This window comes from Scyliorhinus torazame, chromosome 14 (genome assembly GCF_047496885.1).
Source record: "Scyliorhinus torazame isolate Kashiwa2021f chromosome 14, sScyTor2.1, whole genome shotgun sequence".
In the NCBI taxonomy this organism is placed as follows: domain Eukaryota; kingdom Metazoa; phylum Chordata; class Chondrichthyes; order Carcharhiniformes; family Scyliorhinidae; genus Scyliorhinus; species Scyliorhinus torazame.
Window position 1 is genome coordinate 111,022,370 of NC_092720.1, and position 20,986 is coordinate 111,043,355.

Consider the following 20,986-nt stretch of genomic DNA (forward strand, 5'->3'; position numbering starts at 1 on the left):
GACAGCTCAGGGCACAGAGCTCATAGCAAGCCACTCAGACATCCACCATGTGCTGAGTGCCACTACAAGATAGTATTAGGAATAGGTCCACAGATTCTAGGGTTATGATCGAACCTCAGTCACCAGTTTACCAGTGTAAATAGATGATAGTAATAAAACTGAGTTGTACCATTCGCAACCGTGTTTGTTCGTCTGTGTAGCAGAGTACCCAACACATCACTCACCAAACCCAAATCTTCACAGCACCGCCCACTTGAGATAATCCCACTCCACCCAATCAAAAGCCTTCTCCGCATCCATCGCGATCACCACTTCCATCTCCTCTCCTTCTGAGGGCTTCATAATAACATTTAAAAGCCTTCGAACATTGGCCGTGAGTTGCCTGTCCTTTACAAATCCCGTCTGGTCTTCCCCTATCACCCCCGGTACACAATCCTCTATCCTTGTGGCCAATATAAACATGGCTATATTAGCTATGTGGACGCCAGCAGTTTGGCGTCCACATTCAGTAGAGAAATTGGCCTGTATGACCCGCATTGCTCCGGATCCTTCTCCCGTTTCAGGATCAATGAAATCGAGGCCTGCAACATTGTTGGGGGGAGGACTCCCTTCTCTTTTGCTTCATTAAATGTCCTCGCCAGCAGTGGGCTCAATATCTCCGAAAACGTCTTATAGAATTCCACCGGATAACCGTCAGGCCCCGGGGCCTTGCCTGACTGCATGCCCTCCAGCCCCTCCATCATTTCCTCAATTTCAATTGGGGCTCCCAGCCCTTCCACCAGATCCTCATCCACCCTCGGGAACCTCAACTGATCCAAAAACTGCCTCACCCCCTCCATCCCAGCCGGGGGTTCCGACTCATATAATTTGCTGTAAAAGTCCTTAAACACCTCATTCACCCCCACTGGGTCCAGGACCGTGATCCCACCTCTACTCTTTACTCTCTCTGGCTGCCTACCTTTTTCTGAGCTGGTGCGCTAACAGTCTGCTTGCCTTTTCCCCATACTCATAGATCCCCCCCCCCCCCCCCCCTTGCCTTCCTCAGCTGTTCCACCGCCTTCCCTGTAGTCAACAGCCCAAACTCCACCTGTAACCTCCGCCGCTCCCTCAGTAGCCCTGCGTCCGGGGCCTCCGAGTATCTCCTGTCCACCAGGTGTATCTCCTCAACTAACCTATCCCTCTCAGCCCGTTCCACCTTTTCTCTGTGGGCCCGTATTGAGATTAATTCCCCTCTGACCATTGCTTTCAAAGCTGCCCAGACGGTTGATGCAGAGACCTCTCCCGTATCATTTGTTTCCAGGTAGTTCTGGATGGACCTGTTCACCTGCCTACAGACCACTTTATCTGCTAACAACCCCACATCCAGCCTCCATAGCGGGCATTGTCCCCTCTCCAAACTAACCCGTAGATCCACCCAATGTGGTGCATGATCCGACACTGCGATTACACGAATACTCAGTATCCACCACCCCCGGTATTAGAGCCCTGCTCAGAATAAAAAAGTCGATCCGAGAGTATACCTGGACAAGTGAGAAAAAAGAAAACTCATTCGCCCTTGGCCGTGCAAACCTCCATGGGTCTACTCCCCACATCTGTTCCATAAACCCCTTCAATGCCTTTGCCGCAACTGGCACCCTCTCTGTCCTCGATTTTGACCGGTCCAATTTCGGACCAGTGACTGTGTTAAAATCTCCCCCCATGATCAAGTTATGTGACTCTGGGATCTTACCTAACACCCGCCTCATAAATTCCACATCGTCCCAATTCAGAGCATACACGTTCACCGTTACCTGCACCCCCTCCAGCTTCCACTCACCATTATGTACCTGCCTCCCCGTGTCTGACACGATTCTCCCTGCCTCGAATGCCACCCGGTCTTTGAGTGCAGCCCTGAGTGGAATACTTGGCCGACCCACCCTTTTCTCAATCTAGTGTGGTCTGTAACCTTTAGGGTGTCCCTTGTAACATTGCCACGTCCGCCTTCAGCCCCCTCAAATGCGCGAACATGCGAGCCCTCTTGACCGGCCCATTCAGCCCTCTAACGTTCCATGTAATCAGCCTGGTCGGGGGACTCCCCCCTCCCCCTCCCGCCGGCTAGCCATCACCCTTTTTAGGCCAGCCTACAGCTCGCGTCCCCGGCCTCCTCGAGCCCCCCCCTTGGGCATCCTCCGTCCCCAACCTCCCATTTGTCCCCTAGTAACAGTTCCTACCTGTCATCAAAGCATCTCCTCCCCCCTGGTAACAGCACCGTAAACCCAACCCCCCATATCAAGCTCAAGCTTATCACCTGCTCGCCCCCCATTGTGCTTCCTGAGTCAGCTGACCTAGCTGACCTGATAGCTCTCACCCATGGCACCAAAAAGACTGTCTCCCCATTGTTCTCTCACCTCTCCCCCCACTTCGACATACATATTCAAAGCATCTCATTCCTCAGTAAACAAACAGCAGAAAAAACAGTGGAAAAACAACCACAGAAAAAACAACCCCAGAATCCGTCCCCCCTCCACCCAGCTCCCAGTAAGACAAAGTTAACTTTAGCCATCGAAACAGCCCCTTATTGCCCATAACACTACTTATTCAAACCAGCACAAAAGTATTGTCAACAAATCGCCATTGCAATACTCTCCCCAAGGATTCAGTGTCTTTAGTTCACCTCCAGTCTTTTCTCCCTGATGAAAGTCAATGCATCATCTGGTGTTTCGAAGTAAAATTCTGGGTCCTCATATGTGACCCACAGATGCGCTGGGTACAACGTCACGAACTTCACCCCCTTCTTAAAGAGGGCCGATTTTGCACGATTAAACCCTTGGCCAAATCCGCGCCCAGGTCTTGATAAATGCGCAGCTCACAATTCTCCCACCTGCTGCTCCGTTCTTTCTTGGCCCACCGCAGAACGAGTTCCTTGCCCAGGAATCTGTGCATACGTACCACCATCACCCTCGGTGGCCTGTGAGCTCGGGGCTCCTTCGCGGGGGCTCTGTGCACTCTAACCACTTCCAGGGGCCGAGGGAATGCCTCAGCCCCCATCAACTTCTCCAGCATGTTCGTCACATAGGCCCTCACATCCGATCCCTCACTGCCCTCAGGGAGGCCGACGATTCTTAGGTTCTGCCTCCTGGACCTGTTCTCCAAGCCCTCCAGCTTCTTTTCTGGCGGTCATTCATCATCTCCACCTTGGTCTCCAGCACAGTTAGGTATTCCTCGTGCTCAGACACCTTTATCTCCAGCTCCTGGATCAAGAAGTCCGGAAAAGGCCTTTGGTGCCCCGCCAGCTGGCGCGGAAATGACATCTCTGGGCGGCGCATGCGCAGGAGCGTCAGCGGCCGCTGACGGCATTCCCGCGCATGCGCAGTGGAGGGAGTCTCTTCCGCCTCCGCCATGGTGGAGACCGTGGCGGAGGCGGAAGGGAAAGAGTGCCCCCACGGCACAGGCCCGCCAGCGGATCGGTGGGCCCCAATCATGGGCCAGGCCACCGTGGGGGCACCCCCCGAGGCCAGATCGCCCCGCGCCCCCCCCAGGACCCCGGAGCCCGCCGGCGCTGCCTTGTCCCGCCGGTAAGGTAGGTGGTTTAATTTACGCTGGCGGGACAGGCATTTTAGCGGCGGGACTTCGGCCCATCCGGGCCGGAGAATCGAGCGGGGGGGCCCGCCAACCGGCGCGTCGCGATACCCGCCCCCGCCGAATCTCCAGTGCCGGAGACTTTGGCAACCGGCGGGGGCGGGATTTACGCCAGCCCCCGGTGATTCTCCGACCCGGCGGGGGGGTCGGAGAATCTCGCCCTTGGTCACCATCACTGAGACTGGCTTTATTCCAGATTTATTAATTGAATTTAAAGCCGCCAGTTGCCATGGTGGGATTTGAACCCATGGTCTCAGAGCACTCTGGACTTCTGAATGCCTAGTCCTGTGACAATACCACTATGCCATTGTAGCGCACAATGACTTACGAGAGAGACGAGTAGAGATGAAGTCGATGAGGCTTTATTAAGCGTGACTTGTTCCCAGCAGTTCAGCAACAGAATGGAGCTGCGGGGAGAAGCACGGGTTCTTATACTCCGCCTTCAGGGCGGAGCCAGGGGTCAACAGCCAACCAGGAACCGGGATCTGTCAGCCAATAGCATCACGGCTTCACAGTCCCACATGACCCCTAATACATACCACCACAGCCACCTTCTCCACTCTCATAAATTTAGAGATAAGCCTATAAGGAATGACGTCAAGGAACACTTATGCACAAAAACGTTTGTGCAAATCTGGAACTCTTCACTATCCCTCTCCCTCCTCCCCCCCAGCCCCCCCACAAGAAAAATAGCCATTTAGATTAAGTCAATTGAAAAATTCAAAACAGAGATTTTTGTTAGACAAGGGTGTTAATGGTGAGTATGGGAACAACAGTAAACTATATGGTCATTCAAAACTACTTGGCAATTTCAGAAGGCCGTTTCTGATCTTTCACCTCAAATCAACTGTTCAACCCAATCTTGATCCAAATTGACCTAATGCATTCCTCGTTGTTTCATCACATGACTCGTCCCCACAGTCCAGCCATTATTCAGCCAACCTGCCCATCCTTGTGACGCACTGCCTTCCTCTGCCATTGGAAAGCATAAACATCTCATTACCTATTTGGATGATGCTTTAATGTCAACCTAACCCCTTTAGCGTATTTTTATATCTGGCAAGACATATTCAAAGAAAATGACAGAAAAAACAATTGTTTTTAATGTCCATCTGATTTTTCTCCAAGGATGTTGCCTGGTATGGAGGGAAAATCTTATGAGGAAAGGCTGATGGACTTGAGGTTGTTTTCGTTGGAGAGAAGAAGGTTAAGAGGAGACTTAATAGAGGCATACAAAATGATCAGGGGGTTGGATAGGGTGGACAGTGAGAGCCTTCTCCCGCGGATGGATATGGCTGGCACGAGGGGACATAGCTTTAATCTGAGGGGTAATAGATATAGGACAGAGGTCAAAGGTAGGTTCTTTACGCAAAGAGTGGTGAGGCCGTGGAATGCCCTACCTGCTACAGTAGTGAACTCGCCAACATTGAGGGCATTTAAAAGTTTATTGGATAAACATATGGATGATAATGGCATAGTGTAGGTTAGATGACTTTTGTTTCGGTGCAACATCGTGGGCCGAAGGGCCTGTACTGCGCTGTATTGTTCTATGTTCTATGTTCTATGATGCACCCAGTAGTTTGCTGAAGATTGATCTTCAATTCCTGGAGATTCTGGGACAATCCTGGATTGAATTTATTCACTTACTACGCAGCCATGGTCCTCTGGGATAGAGAATTCCAAAGAGTCCCAATCCTCTGAGTGGAGAAATGTCAACACATTTCCCTCCTTAATGGTTGACACCTTATTCTGAAACAATGACCAAAAGTTCTAGGTTCCTCAGCCAAGGGGAATGGTCTCTCAGCATTAACCCTGTCAAACCTTCCAAGAATTTTACACTTTGTGGCTCCTGGTGGGAAAATTAAGTTACTATACGGATCAGCTGAAATCTAATTGAACGGTGGACTGCACTCAAGAAATTGAAAGGCCTATTCCTGTTTCTATGTTCCTTTATACCAAGAGATTGTCAGAGGCAGACCCAAAACATGAAACTGCTTTTTGCTCCACATTAACCAGAGCTATTGCTTCCCAGGCTTCTCCTATTCCTGCCAGTCAGTCTCTAAAAACGCAGATTAGCATCAGGATTAATATAAGGCTCCAACTCGGCTACCAACAGCATGCCTTTCAGTGTGAGTTGATGAGGTGCTACGAAATAGTACCTCTGTGATATATATATATATATAAATAGTTAATAAATTTGTTGTTGAATAGATAGAATGCTAATACTACTGGATTGAGTTGTTTTATAACAAGGATATTGTGAACTTGGAGATGACGATAAGTATTCATACTGTGAAGCAAGCAATTAATTTAAAAAAGCTTGTTGTGTTTTGTTTCAAGCAATGGAGCGGAATATTCCTATTTGGACCATGGCACACTTGTAAAACAATACTCGCATGGATTGTTCCTGCAAATTTAAAACGTAATCGCTGTTTAGGGAATTTTCAAGGTGCTGATCACATTATAAAGACTTGAAGTTACATTTAAAAGATTAACAGTAATTGCAGTAACCCAGTGACTCTTGTTCTCATGAACTTGTGAAAAATGGGAATTAATTTAATGGAAATTCCAGTGAAGCATGGTAATACTTTCCCTGGCAAAACTTCCAGCTGGTTACATCTTTACAATGCAGTTGACAAGAGTCAGGTGCAATGGGATTTATTTTTACACAAATAGTAATTGTTTGAAGGTACAAACCATTAAATAACCAATCAACCCCTCAATCCTGAGAGGCTTTCATTACTTTTACAAATGTATAATTTGCAGGGTGAGAGGCGTAAAGATCAAAACAAAATTATTTGAAGAATATATATTTTTGCCTTGCAATAAAAAAAAAAGAAAATTCCTATTATAGAATTGGCTATGAAATTCATATAAATGTTCTTGATATTCTGTGAGAAACATAATTATCCACCTCAGTATGACTCAGTCAGATACTCACCTATATTGTTGTAAAGTACTTAAAATTGATTCCATTTTAAAATTTGTCAGTGTTCAATAGTACAAATTGAGTTGTAATCAGCTAGTGTTTCCACCCTGTAAAAAAAATTGCAGAAATGACAAAACGCTGCTAATTCTATGCCAAGGGCTTGTTTGAATCCAGATCAGATCATAAATGTTGGAATACAAGTCCATCTGTGTTGTGGTGGTCACTTGATGTGACACTTCATTGAATGGAAGCTAAAAACAAATGTGTGCCTCTATTTACTTCGGGAGAAGAAAAAGATTACACAAAATTATCTATTTTCATCCAAATACAACATGTTTCTGCCCAAGTGTAATTGAATTCAGGAATGATGTATGGGCATAAAAAAACTAGAGGTTGAGAATAGGTCATTTAGACTATTAAAGTACATTTAGGTGGAATCTCCTATTAAAGCATCCAGATTGTCCCTCATGTTTGTTTGCCGAAATGACAGATTACTCAAAGTGGGATACATGTTTGGATTTTAAGCAGTTAAAAAAAAACTACCCGGAAAATAGTGAAAAAAACCTTGTTCTTTAATATTTATGGCAAGCTTTCTGCAGTTTGTGTCTGACACGAAGGATGTATCATGTGTGGGGAGCTGGAGACCTATTAGTAGTTTACGCCTGTAATCAGATAATTCTTGTTTACATAGCTGGAAGCTTGACCAATCCGAAAAGAACAGAGATAGATCTGTCTAATGCTTTGCTTGTTGCTATGACAACAGCCTGCTGCTGTCAACTCAGTGCTGGCAGGGGCAGTGCACTGGATTTTATTAATGGTTAACATTAGCTGTACTTTCAATATTGTAGATGAAAACAACAGCAATATTTTGAAGCATGTAGCAAATGAGGAGTCTTATTACCACAAAACTGGATTACTGCAAAAAACAGCAAGTAAGTAACAAAATTTTGTAGGAAATACTTGTCTCTGATAATAATTGTTGATTAATAACTAATTTTCAACTGCAGGACCATATCTCATGGGAGATTTAAATTTAATGAATGCACACATACAGGCACACACCTATATGTACTTGATCTGCTGTTAGCTGTCCCTAAAAATATAACATAAAAATCACCAAAACATTAAGGAAATTACACTGGAGGCCTAACTGGAGTAACCGAAACTCTAACATGTAAAAAGATAAAATTAATGAAGAATAAAGAGTTGCACACAATGTTGTATTGTTACATCTAGTGTGAAATGCATAGTTATTTAAAATACATACAATAGGATGTTGGAGCCCCGAAATGCTGTAACACAGAAAAATTGGCTTGGATTCATGTCTGTAATTTATAATAGAGAGCTTCTGATCTCATTCCTGTTGCTATGGCGAAGTACACGGGGTGAACCCATTTTGTGTCTTAACAGGAAATTCAGTGACAGTCAGCCCTGGGCTGTTTTGAAAGGCTGGAATGGAGAAAGTTTCTATTTCAACCTTGTTCCCTTCATATAATTGGCCAAAAATGTTGAGAAAATGACCCAAACTGCTACTGCAATACAAGAAAAGTCTGACGATTTTGTAAAACCAGAATGTTTAAGAAGAAGATGCAAGTGGCAATGTCACTTTGCCAGATAGTACATTAGCTATTTTCATGAGTATTGAAGATTTGCTAATATATGAATGTATGAAAGAACATCAAATCACTACAGTGCAGAAAGAGGCCATTCAGCCCATCGGGTCTGCACCGACTCTCTGAAAGAGCACCCCAGCTAGGCCCATGGCCCCACCTCATCCCCATAATCTCACCTAACTTTTTGGACACTAAGGGGCAATTTAGCATGGCCAATCCACCTAAACTGCACATCCTTGGACGGAGGGAGGAAACAGCAGCACCCGGGGGAAACCCACGCAAACACGGGGAGAATGTGTAATCTCCACACAAGTTGGGATTGTAGCCACCTAAAATGGCTGATTCCCTATTAATTTGGCCAAAACCCGATTTAAAATGGCTAACCGAAAAGGCTGATGGGAAAAGCAGCCAACAGGACACAAACGGACAGCTGCAGACAGAATAGCGTATTCGGATCTGGGGAAGTCGGCCCAGATCGATACCCAAGATTATTAGCAGCACATCAACACAGACATCTGCCGTTTAATCGGCTATCCCCAGGAACAATTGCAACATATTAACAATTGAATGCCAGGCCAGACCTTTCGGCGCCTGCAGTGGCCGAAACAAAGACAGGTGAATGACCACCCCCCGATCGAGGAATCGCCCCATTATTGGAGCATATCGAACCCAGTGATTGGGAACAAGTCCAATCACTTGGGACTCAGGATCAAGGGCCGCCCCGAGAGGCGGGAAGCCCCTGGGCCCTATAAAGTGAGGGGCCAAGTTCAGATCGCTCTCTCTCTCCCTTCTTCACCTGCTCGCAACCTTCGCAAGAACCTTCGACAAAGAACCGTAAGTCTGACTCCAGCGATCGCTACCCGATAGAGATTCCTAGCCATCGGCCCGTATCAGCCTTTTGAATCCCGCAGGCCAGATCCAATTCGATAAACTATTCGTTTCCCTGACCTGGTGGGCCATCTCCTAAAGTTAAGTATTGCCCAGTAGTGGTAGGTTTTGATATAGATAGTAGGATTATTGTGTAAGTATTGATTGCTGTACATAATAAATGACCGTTGATTTCAATCTTACTAAGCGGTGTGCTGACTTATTAATCATTTTTTTTGGAAAAAAATATTTTTTATTAAGGTTTTTTAACAACACAATTTTTCCCCTTACAAACAGTAACCCCCCCCCCCCCCACCCCCGTAACAAAATAACGCAAAATCTCCCTGAGCAAGATATATACATGGCAAGATGGTATATTTACATAGCTTTATAAACTGGCTCTTGGCCGCACGTACCGTTTCCCCCCACCCTCCATGCCATCTCCCGCTCGTCCATCCCCTCAAACAATCTCTCGTTTCCCCCCCCCCAGGGTTGCTGCTGCTGCTGACCGACCTTCTTCTAACGCTCCGCGAGATATTCTAGGAACGGTTGCCACCGCCTGTAAAATCCCTGTGCAGACCCTCTCAAAGCAAACTTAATTCTCTCCAATTTTATGAACCCCGCCATGTCATTAATCCAGGCCTCCAGGCTAGGGGGCTTCGCCTCCTTCCACAATAGCAAGACCCTTCGCCGGGCTACTAGGGACGCAAAGGCCAGAATTCCGGCCTCTTTCACCTCCTGCACTCCCGGCTCATCCACTGCTCCAAATATTGCTAGTCCCCAGCTTGGCTTGACCCGGACTTTCACCACCTGGGATATTACTCCCGCCACACCTCTCCAGAACCCCTCAATGCCGGGCATGACCAAAGCATATGGACATGGTTCGCCGGGCTCCCTGAACATCTTTCACATCTACCCTCTACCCCAAAGAACCTACTCAGCCTCGCCCTCTTCAAATGCGCTCTGTGAACCACCTTAAATTGTATAAGACTGAGCCTGGCACACGAGGAGGAGGTATTAACCCTACCCAGGGCATTAGCCCATAGCCCTTCCTCAATCTCCTCCCCCAGCTCCTCCTCCCATTTACCTTTCAATTCTTCTACTAGCGCTTCCCCCTCTTCTTTCATCTCTTGGTATATTTCCGACACCTTGCCCTCCCTGACCCATACCCTCGAGATCACCCTATCTTGAACTTCTTGTGCCGGGAGCAACGGAAATTCCCTCACCTGTCGCCTCACAAAAGCCCTCACCTGCATCTATCTAACTGCATTTCCCGGGGGTAACTCAAATTTCTCCTCCAGTGCCCCTAGGCTCACAAATGTCCCGTCAATGAACAGGTCCCCCATTCTTCTTATCCCCGCCCGATGCCAGCCTTGGAGCCCCCCGTCCATCTTCCCCAGGACAAACCGGTGGTTTGATCGGGGACTACACCGATGCTCCCATTGCACCCCTGTGCCTTTTCCACTGGCCCCAGATCCTTAGTGTTGCCGCCACCACCGGGCTTGTGGTGTATTTTGTCGGTGAGAGCGGCAGCGGTGCCGTTACCAATGCCCCCAGGCTCATTCCTTTACAGGACGCCATCTCCATCCTCTTCCATGCCGCCCCCTCTCCCTCCATAACCCACTTACGGATCATCGCCACGTTTGCTGCCCAGTAGTAGCTCCCTAGGTTTGGCAAAGCCAACCATCCTTGGTCCCTGTTGCGTTCCAAGAACCCTCTCCTAACCCTCGGGGTCTTATTTGCCCACACATACCCCATAATACTCCTACCTACTCTCTTGAAAAAGCCCTTGGTGATCACGATGGGGAGGCACTGAAACACGAACAAAAACCTCGGAAGGACCACCATTTTGACCGACTGCACCCTACCCGCCAGCGAGAGCGGGAGCATGTCTCATCTTTTAAAATCCTCCTCCATTTGCTCCACCACCCTCGTCAAATTCAGTTTATGTAGGGCCCCCCAACTTCTGGCTATCTGGATCCCCAGATACCGAAAACTCCTCTCCGCCCTCCTCAGCGGCAGTTCCCCTATCCCTCTTGACTTATTAATCATAACTCAAGCTTGAACCATGTGGCGGTATCAGAAAGATACCTGGCGACTCGTGAGCAAAGGTGACATAATCAGAGCTAATAAAACTAAGGCTAAAAAGAGCAACAGAATCAAATCCGGATCCCTGGTGCTGAGGCAGCAGTGCTAACCACCGTGCCATCTGTTAGTATTATTTCAATATTACACTGATGCCTTGCTGAAAGAGAAAATTTCTGTCATGCTGTAAGAAATTGTATCACACAGCCAGGAGATATGGAAATGTAGCATCGGTTTCATGCACCAGGAACCCCTTTGGTACTCCACTATTAGGAACTACAGTATGAGGGCAAGCACTTTAGGCCTAATTGCACACTTCCACTCATTGTATTGGTGCTGGGAGAATTTGGTCAAATTGGAACATTTACTAGAATGTCTACTCTGTTTTGGAAAAGGATAGAGAATTCCAGTTCTGTTAATCTCATAGCTGGACAAAACATGAATAGAACTTCAGAGGCACATCTGCATGAAGTCTGTTGACAGCTATTGATAAAGGGGATGGGAGTGGTCACCATAAGTGGCCCTCAGACTAGTTTGCAGAAATGGAGTTCCGTTTCTGTTCAATATGAAGATCTTCATTTATATGGACCTTGGATTCAATCCAATCTAGTCCAGTTTACTTGTTGATGATAGCAGTGAATTCTTTCATGATTAATGTTTATGGTTGTTAAATAATTTTCTGTGAACTTGAAGCTTTTTTATACAATATTTTATAGCCGTGCTAAAGTACCTCATCAAAATTGTTAATTCAGAGTATAAACAAAACTTTAGTGGTGGTTTAATAATTCTTTGGTAAACCGATTTGAATCACAGGTTCTTATCCCACTTCTATTTTGGACTTTGTCCTACATTTGGTACTGTAAACCACTGTGCTGCATTTAGAGAAACTAAGAGAAATCTGAATTGCCTGTGAGAAGGGCTCGCACTATTTACAACTAACAATGCAGAACATTGTCAGTGCAAAATACCATCAGAATCCAATCCCTATTCAACTCTGCCCCGATCTGTAGCATGTTAAACATAAATTTAAATCAATGTTTCAAGATGTATAGATTTGCTAATTTATATTTAATAGTGGTAGATGCGGATTGATGTTTAAAGTAAGTGAAATCGCATAGTGAAGCCATAAAACATTGATGATGCATAAATGGATGGCAATGGAAGTGGCGTCTTGAAGTTTTGTGAGATGGCATAAGGTAGGGAGGGTGTGGCATTAGCTGACAGACATCAAACCATGTGGGGACACCACGTGCCTTTCCAAAATGTGCTATTAAGAGGCTCTTGAGTTTCTTCAGGGGGCAATCAAACCCAATTTTTAGGGCCCTCCCGCATTTTATTATAAGCAGACAGGAGTGGAGTTGTGGCCTCGGCAGCTTTTAAAGGATGGCAATGGAGTGGCAGCACATGTTATTGCTGTACAAGGAGCTTTGGTACAACTCTTGGAACCCAACTTTACGACGTAATTGGGAGAAAGCCAATGTGTGTTATGTGCAGGGAAGTACTGGCATATGAAAGTTTAAAACCCTCAAAGCTTCAAAGGCATTTGAAGATTAAGCATGGCGGGTTCGAGGGCAAACCTCTTGTTTTTTCTCAATGGATGCAGCAAGAACTTAACTCATCAGCTGATGTCCTTAGCAGAAATGTAACATTGAATGACAAAGCAAGTGAGATTGTGAGGACCAAGCAGGCTCACCTGTTGCATTAATGGTAAGCAAAAATGGTGTGTCGCGAAGTTCGGGTGTCGTGGGCTGCGAAGGTTGACCAGTTGGTAAAAGTAAGTCCCGGGAAAATATGTTTGAAAAACAGTGCACTTAGCTATTGACCATTCAACTTCCCTTTGACCGTTCAACTTCCCTTTCTAGCTATGTAACCACCTATTTTACCAAAATGTTTTTTTCCAAAGAACAAATTACATCCTATGTGACTGTGACAAATAAAGTAAACAATCCCTCCTCATCCTCTTTAAACTGTCTGCAAGCCATTGATCCAGTTGGCCATCAAATGCTGCTCCATCCACTCTTCACCTTCATTCTGTTGGGTCGGACTGCACTCACCTGGTTTCATTCTCATCGGCCGGCTCCACAGAGATTGGGGTGCCCTTTAAAATGGTGCCATAACCAGCACAGAAAGAAACCCCCTCCAAGACACAACCCCCATTGACACAGGGGGCACCCCATAAGCATCTCAGGTTCCCCTGCCACCACCATCGGGGTTCTCCTTCCCCTCTGCCTCCCCTAGCCCCCGCCCCCCACAACCACCATCAGCATCCCCATCAGCACTGGGGTTCTCTCGCCACCGCACCCCACCCGACCACAATCAACATGGGAGCTCACCACCTCCCCCACCTCAAGCATCAGCATTGGGCATTGTTTCCCCCCAGCAAAAAAAAACACGAACCCGGCCCCCCAATCCTCCCCAGAGTGTCCAGCCTTGTCACTGCCCCCAGCACAGGTTGGCACTGGCATTGTCCAGGCATGCCCCTCGTTTTCCTGGGGGCTATACTTGCACCACCGGGGGATCCCCTAGAGTGATTAACCTTTTTCAGTTGTAAACCTCACGATGTGACGTCATGCAGATTCAGTAAGGGCATCATGTGGCTGGCGGACCAGTAAGGATATTAAACGGCATTTAAATAAGATTCCTGCCCTTTGTGGGCGTGAAGCTTTGGAGGCGCAATGTTGCTGGCGAGAATCGTGTTTTCCGATTCTTGTGGATTTTCTGCCTGTGTCGCTCACTTCAGCTTGATTCCCACCTAATATTCATGCCGTTCTCCAAGACCTCCATTTCTACCTTCGATTGCACCTTTGCCTCAGCCTCGTCACTGTTGGAACCTTCATCCATGCTTTTGTTACCGTAGGCTTGATTATTCAAGTACACTCCAATGTTTCATACTCTGCAAACCTGAGGTCCTTCAAAACCTTGCTGCTGATGCCCCCAACTCACTCACCCATTTTTTTCCTGTGCTCACTGATTCACATTGGAATCTGGTCCAACACTGGCTCGATTTTAAAATTCTCAACCTTGTTTTCAAATCCTTCAAAGGCCTCATCCCTTCCTATCTCTGTAATCTACTCCAACCCTACAACCCTCCTAGACCTCTGCGCTCTGCCAATTATGATCTCTGGAACATTTCCAGTTTTAGTTCCTGCACCATTGGCTGTCATGCCGACAGCTGCCCATAGATCCAACGCACTGAAATTCCCTCCCTAAACTTCTCCACCTCTCTAACGTTCCTTCTTAAGATGCTCCTTAGAACCTAGCTCTTCGACTAAGCTTTTGCTGTCTGGCCTAATAGCTCATCGGCCTTGGTATCAAAATTTATCTATAACTCAGGTGTAAAGTGAAAAATGAGAAAGGTCACGCCAGCCCAGTGATAGAATTAACATAATTGTTGAATGAAGCTTTGATGGCCTGAATTAAATTCTCTTTGATTTCAGACTGTATGCAATAACATGGGGAGCAATTCTCTGGAAAGATATCGAAGTGTTGTAGCAAGCGGGAATTCCCGTGAGTTACCCAGTGCTCAGCCCAGCGAGACTGGCAACGCAATTCAATGTTAATTAATCCATTTAACGAGGCCCCACGGGCTTCTTGTCGCAAATGAAGGCTCGCCAGCCGATTTTACCGGCACCGCGCTTGCCAGCCTCCTCTCCTGCTAACAAGGTCAAACAGTACTTAAGCTGCACTTGCTCAGCCAACCCCAGTCAACTCGCCACAATGGTGCCAAGGGGACAAACCCATGATTCGGGGACACTGACTGTGGGATGCTCCTACACTCCGTGCAGGCCAGGAGGGGTGTCCTGTTCCCCCCCCCAGGGTCTGCCACAGGGCAGCCAGTGCTGCCTGGGATGAGGTGGCGGTGGCTGTGAGTGCTGGGAGTGTGATCAGAAGGACTGGCCTCCAGTGCTGAAAAAGGGTGAGTCGACACCAACGGCGCCCCCGCACCCGAGACCTGTCCGCCCCCACGGAAGCATCCACCCCTCAATTCCCCATGCCACCAGCAACCCTGCCTCCACCCCCTCCCCCATCAACCGCCTCCCAACACTCTCTTCACACCACTCCCTCCTACCACTGTGAACCACACGTGTGTCTAGCACTGCCCTCTCTGTACCTCCCCAGTAAAAGCTCTCCCACAATCGCTGGGAGAGGGCCCAGTCTGGCAGTGGTGTGCCAGGCCTAAGGATCCTCACCACCTTCGAGGAGCGGGCCCTGGAGGTGACCTGTGTGGCCGAGGACAGATCGGTCACCCACACGGAGGCTGGCGGATGCCACAGAGGTGAGGAACCACTGGGGTCCACCTAGGGGACCTGTCAAAACGTGCCTTACTGACTGACCCATCCCTCCCATTGACCACGTGTCCATTCTCCCGCCGGCCCATCCCAGGCTGCACCCTCTCCAGCCCCCAGGAGACCATCTCAGAGATGAGCTCCAAGGATGCCACCATAATAGTCCTGACACAGCTGTCATCCCCACCCTCCACCAGAGAAGGTACACGCATCTTGGTGGGAAATGTTCGTGGACAGGCTTCAGGGGCACAATCTGGTGATCACCACACTGCTGCTGATGTACATCAGATGGAGGCAGGAGCCCCCAGGCAAGACAGCAGTCAGAGGGCTGCTGGATCCCAGGACCCAGCTGGGTCCCAGCCAGATACTGAGCCTGTGGAATAGAGTTACTTGGAGCTGATGGAGACGATAGGGAGCAGCCAAGACATTCAGAGGGAGATGTCAGTATCATTCCAGCAGATCCATAGCCACTTGGGGGAGTCCCAGAGGCAACGGGTGCAGGAGATGTTGCCAGGATTGCCTGGCACCAGGGGCAGCACAGCGGCGCAGTGGTTAGCACTACTGCATCACGGCGCTGGGTCACTCTCCATGTGGAGTTTGCACTTTCTCCCCGTGTCTACGTGGGTTTCGCCCCCACAATCCAAAGATGTGCAGGGTTGGTGGATTGGCTACGCTAAACTGCCCCTCAATTGGAAAAAATGAATTCAGTACTCTAAATTTAAAAAAAGGAATTGCGAGGCACTGAGGCCAACGCTGCTAGGGTGGCGACCACAGTGGAGAGCCTGGTGCACGTCGTCGGCACCATTAGTGAAGATATCCAAGGCGTCACACAGTCAGTAATAGCTGAGGGTCTCGGCGGTATGTCTGCCTCGCTGTGGGGTGTTACCTGGTACCAGGCTGACATTGATGATGTTCTGTGGGACATGTCCCGCTCTCAGACGGGGTTGGCCGAGGCACTGTGGAGCTTGTCCCAGTTACAGGTGGGCATTGCCGAGGCACTGCAGAGCATGCCCCAGTCACTGAGGAGCAACGCCCAGGGTGTCAACACAATTGTGCGGACCATGGGGAGCCGCCAGGGCTGGCAGGGCCAGACGATGCAAAGGCAGCCGGGGCTTGAACCAGCTGCCCCTCTGTCCCGAGGTGAACCCCAGGGGCCGATGGGCACCGAGTGGGAGGAGGGGGTGTTGAGTGCCAACCCAGACCTAGCCCATGGAGTGGCGATGCCCGCCAGGGGCACGAACGCCACAGGATGAGGTAAGCAGCTGGCTGCCTCCGTCTCTGATGTGCATCCTGACACGTAGATGTAGTGGTAGAGCTAGGAAGGCACATTGAGGGTCACGGAGGACTCTGGGGGACGGGGGTAGGGGTTGGGAGGGTGGGGGGGTGACACCATCGAGAGAGTGGGGAATTGTATTACACGTTAAACACCATTGTGCACAACCATCATGACACCTCTGTCACGTTCTTCTGCAATGCGGGCTGACCTCTGAACCCGTGGGCCATTTCTCAAGGCATCTCGCCCACCTTGTGGCACCCATCCACCCTCCGGCCATGGACATGTCCCCGGAGCTGGGACCCATTCCCTGGGTGTTCGGATGTTGGCTGCTGCGTGTGTGGTGTTGCCTCCCGCAGCGTTCAGGCACAGTGTCCAGGCAACAAAGTCTGATTGGGATGTTGGCAATGACTCCCACATGCTACATGGCCCGCCCACCCACGAGAATCCACTTGGGCTGTGTGAAGTGCTTACTTTTTTACTAAATGTTTTTATTAAGGCATTTGTATATTGTAGCGCACAAAGACTCCGAGAGACGAATAGAGTGAAGTCGATGAGGCTTTATTAAGCGTGACTGTTCCCCCGCAGTTCAGTAGTAGACTGCCTGCGGGGGAGGACTCCTGGTTCTTATACTCCGCCTTCAGGGCGGAGCTAGAGGTCAACGGCCAACCAGGACCCGGGATCTGTCAGCCAATGACATCACGGCTTCACAGTCCCACATGACCCCTAATGCATACTACCACATTCACCCCTTGTTAAAAATGAACCCGGCGGGGTGATGCTTCGCATGGTGGTAAGGTTTTACAAGGCTGGTCCTGGGAGGAAAACTTTTGCATGTTATTACAGTATGTACAAGGTTTTTTTTGTTTCGAACTATTTACAGTAATCGTCAGGAGAAAAAGACAAAATGTTCTCGTTAAACGTCCACATATTGTAGTGTTAGATCGACGCCACGAGTCGGTCGGGCGGTCTGGTCGTCCGTGTCGATCGCCTCGGCCCCGGTGGTGGTGGTGGTGCTTGTTCCGGTGTTGTCGTCTCCGGGAGCCTTACGGTTTCAGCTTGGGCTTCACTCCTGGTCGGGCCTGGGAGGAGGACCGATCCTCCTGGGAAGGGGGCGGTCGCGGGGTGCGGCGGTGGCAGGAAGGGGGTGATTGGTGTCGGGGGGGTGTGTGTGTTGCCGGCGGGCGCCAGATCTCGCTGGGAGACCGTGTCCTGTCGGCCGTCGGGGTACTCCACGTAAGCGTACTGCGGGTTCGCGTAAAGGAGGTGAACCCTTTCGACCAACGGGTCCGACTTGTGCGCCCGCACATGTTTTCGGAGCAAGATGGGTCCTGGGGCCGCCAGCCAGGTCGGCAGCGACGTTCTAGAGGAGGACTTCCTGGGGAAGACAAGGAGGCGCTCATGAGGCGTTTGGTTAGTGCTAGTACACAGTAGTGACCGGATGGAGTGGAGGGCGTCCGGGAGGACCTCCTGCCACCGTGAAACCGGGAGGTCCCTGGACCGTAGGGCCAGTAGGTCGGTCTTCCAGATCGTGCCGTTCTCCCTCTCTACTTGCCCGTTCCCCCGGGGGTTGTAGCTGGTCGTCCTGCTCGAGGCTATACCGTTGCTGAGCAGGAACTGGCGCAGCTCGTCACTCCTGAAGGAGGACCCCCTGTCGCTGTGGCCGTATGCGGGGCAACCGAACAGTGTGAATATGGTGTTCAGGGCTTTAATGACTGTGGCCGCGGTCATGTCAGGGCAGGGGATGGCGAATGGGAAGCGGGAGTACTCGTCCACCACATTAAGGAAGTATGTGTTGCGGTCGGTGGAGGGGAGGGGTCCATTGAAATCCAGACTAAGGCGTTCAAAGGGGCGGGAAGCCTTAATCAGGTGGGCAAACCCCTCCACAGTCCCTCTCAAGGCGAACGTTATCTTTTCCAACCCGAGGAATTCCGCGAGGTCACTCAGCCACACTCCCAGTTTCGGCGGTCTCGAGTCCCTCAATTGCAGCAACATCCATCTCCGGGCTACCAGGGAGGCAAAGGCCACCACATCAGCCACTCACCCCCTGGACTCCCGGATCTTCAGACACTCCAAAGATTGCTACTTCTGGACTCGGGACCACCTTCACCCTCAACACCTCAGACATAACAACAGCGAACTCCCGCCAGAATCCCTCCAGCTTCAGACAGGCCCAAAACATGTGGACATGATCCGCGCACCACCTACACCCGTCCTCCACCCCCTCCAAAAACCTACTCATCCTGCCCACTGTCATATGTGCCTGTGGTCTACCTTGAATTGAATAAGGCTAAGCTTTGCACACGAAGATGTGTTCACTCTCCACAAAGCCTCCGCCACAGCCCGGCCTCTAGCTCCCTCCCCAGCTTTTCCTCCCACTTGCGCTAGACTTCTCCTATCGGGGCTCCCTCCCAAACCATTAGTTCTTTGTAGATCTCCGACACCCTGCCCTCACCAACCCCTGTTTTCAACACCATCTTGTCCTGCAACCCCGGGGGCGGCAGGTTGGGAAAGGATGGCACCTGCTTTTCTCACCTGCAAGTACCAGAACCTATTCCCGCTGGGCAGCTCATATTCTTCTACCAGACCCTCCAAGCTCGAAACGCTGCCCCCAACGAATAGGTCCCAAAACCACTCAATCCCCGCCACCCTAAGTCTAGCCCACCTGGAGTGAACCTATGATTCCCGCAGGTCTGTTGCCAAACTGAGGCACCCTCCAGCCTCAGGTGCTTCCGCCATTGTCCCCACATCTTCAGGGCCGCCACCACCATCGGACTTGTGGAGTACCTGGCTGGCGAGAACGGCAGCGGCGCTGTCAACAGTGTTCCAAAGCTAAGTCCTTACAAGAGGTTGCCTCCATCCGCTCCCGTACCGACCCCTCCCCCACTATCCACTTCCTTACCATGGCTATATTTGCTGCCCAGTAATCATAGATTATCATAGAATTTACAGTGCTGAAGGAGGCCATTCGGCCCATCGAGTCTGCACCGGCTCTTGGAAAGAGCACCCTACCCAAGGTCAACACCTCCACCCTATCCCCATAACCCAGTGACCCCACCCAACATTAAGGGCAATTGTGGTTACTAAGGGCAATTTATCATGGCCAATCCAACTAACCCGCACATCTTTGGACTGTGGGAGGAAACCGGAGCACCCGGAGGAAACCCACGCACACACGGGGAGGATGTGCAGACTCCGCACAGACAGTGACCCAAGCCGGAATCGAACCTGGGACCCTGGAGCTGTGAAGCAATTGTGCTATCCACAATGCTACCGTGCTGTCCTAATAGTTCATCAAATTTGGCAGGGCCAGCCTGTCCTCCCCTCCCCACACATCTCCGCTCCAACAGCACCTCTTCACCCATGGGACTTTACCTGCCCACGCAAACCCCGAGATCGTGCATTAACCTTCCTAAAATTTTGTAGCTGCTCCCATCCCCGTGCCACTGGATTCCCAGATACCTGAAACGGCAGCTCACCCATCCTCCCCTCCTGCCCCCTCGTATAGATCGGGAAGACCTCACTTTTCCCCATGTTTAACGTATACCTAGAGAACTGGCCAAATTCCTCCAATATGCCAATGATCCCCCAATACCTTCCAGTCGATTTGATATATAAAGCAATAAATCGTCTGCACACAGCGAGACCTTATGCTTCACCCCGCGCCCCCCCCCCCCCGCACTATCCGCTGCCAACGCATTTAACCACGTTTGATAATTCCCTATTAGCCTTCAGCCGCTTGGCCAGAGGCCTCGGCCATTGGTGGGGGTTATGGGTGGTCGTTGGAGCAGATGGGCAGGGACAAGGCTTGTCCCCGGAAAGGATACACACGATCCAGGGGTTGGCATGGTGGTGCTGCAAGAGGTTGCCCCCATAGCGCCTCCCACCACCCTCCTATGGTGGCCGACCCCTGCAGAGGGTCCCCCACCCCCAGCTGTGTTTCCCCCAGCCCCCGCCGAGCACATGGGCAGCAAGTCCTGCGCCCCCGGGCTCTTTGCCTGTCAGCAAAGAGAGCTACTCACCTCCTCGGCTCCCCACAGAAGCCCTTCTGTCAGGTTCATGTTTTTCAAAAGGAGTACTAATCGGCTCCAGTGTGAGCACTTGCTGGGGAGATAAGGCCGTTGGATAAGGGGTGGCTCCTGGTAATTGTATGGAAATAGGGCTTAAGTTATGATAATTGGTTTCTTGCTACAGTGAGACCCTGATTTCGCCTGTGGGAGCAGGCCACTTGCTTCGCAAATTGTTTGGCTCCTGGCACGGACCTCCTTTTTGGCCTCTCCCGCTATTCACCGGCCTTGTTTGACTTGAGAGAGTG

At 49.9% G+C, this 20,986-nt stretch overlaps 1 long non-coding RNA gene across 1 annotated transcript in view; it reads left to right on the forward strand.

The window, feature by feature from the left end:
• Window positions 1-7,324: 7,324 nt before the first annotated feature.
• Window positions 7,325-20,986, forward strand: part of LOC140389962 (uncharacterized) — a 53,853-nt gene continuing 40,191 nt past the window's right edge. Inside the window, exon 1 of the long non-coding RNA XR_011934516.1 lies at window positions 7,325-7,479. This is a non-coding gene — a long non-coding RNA (uncharacterized lncRNA). The remainder of the gene's footprint in view (window positions 7,480-20,986) is intronic.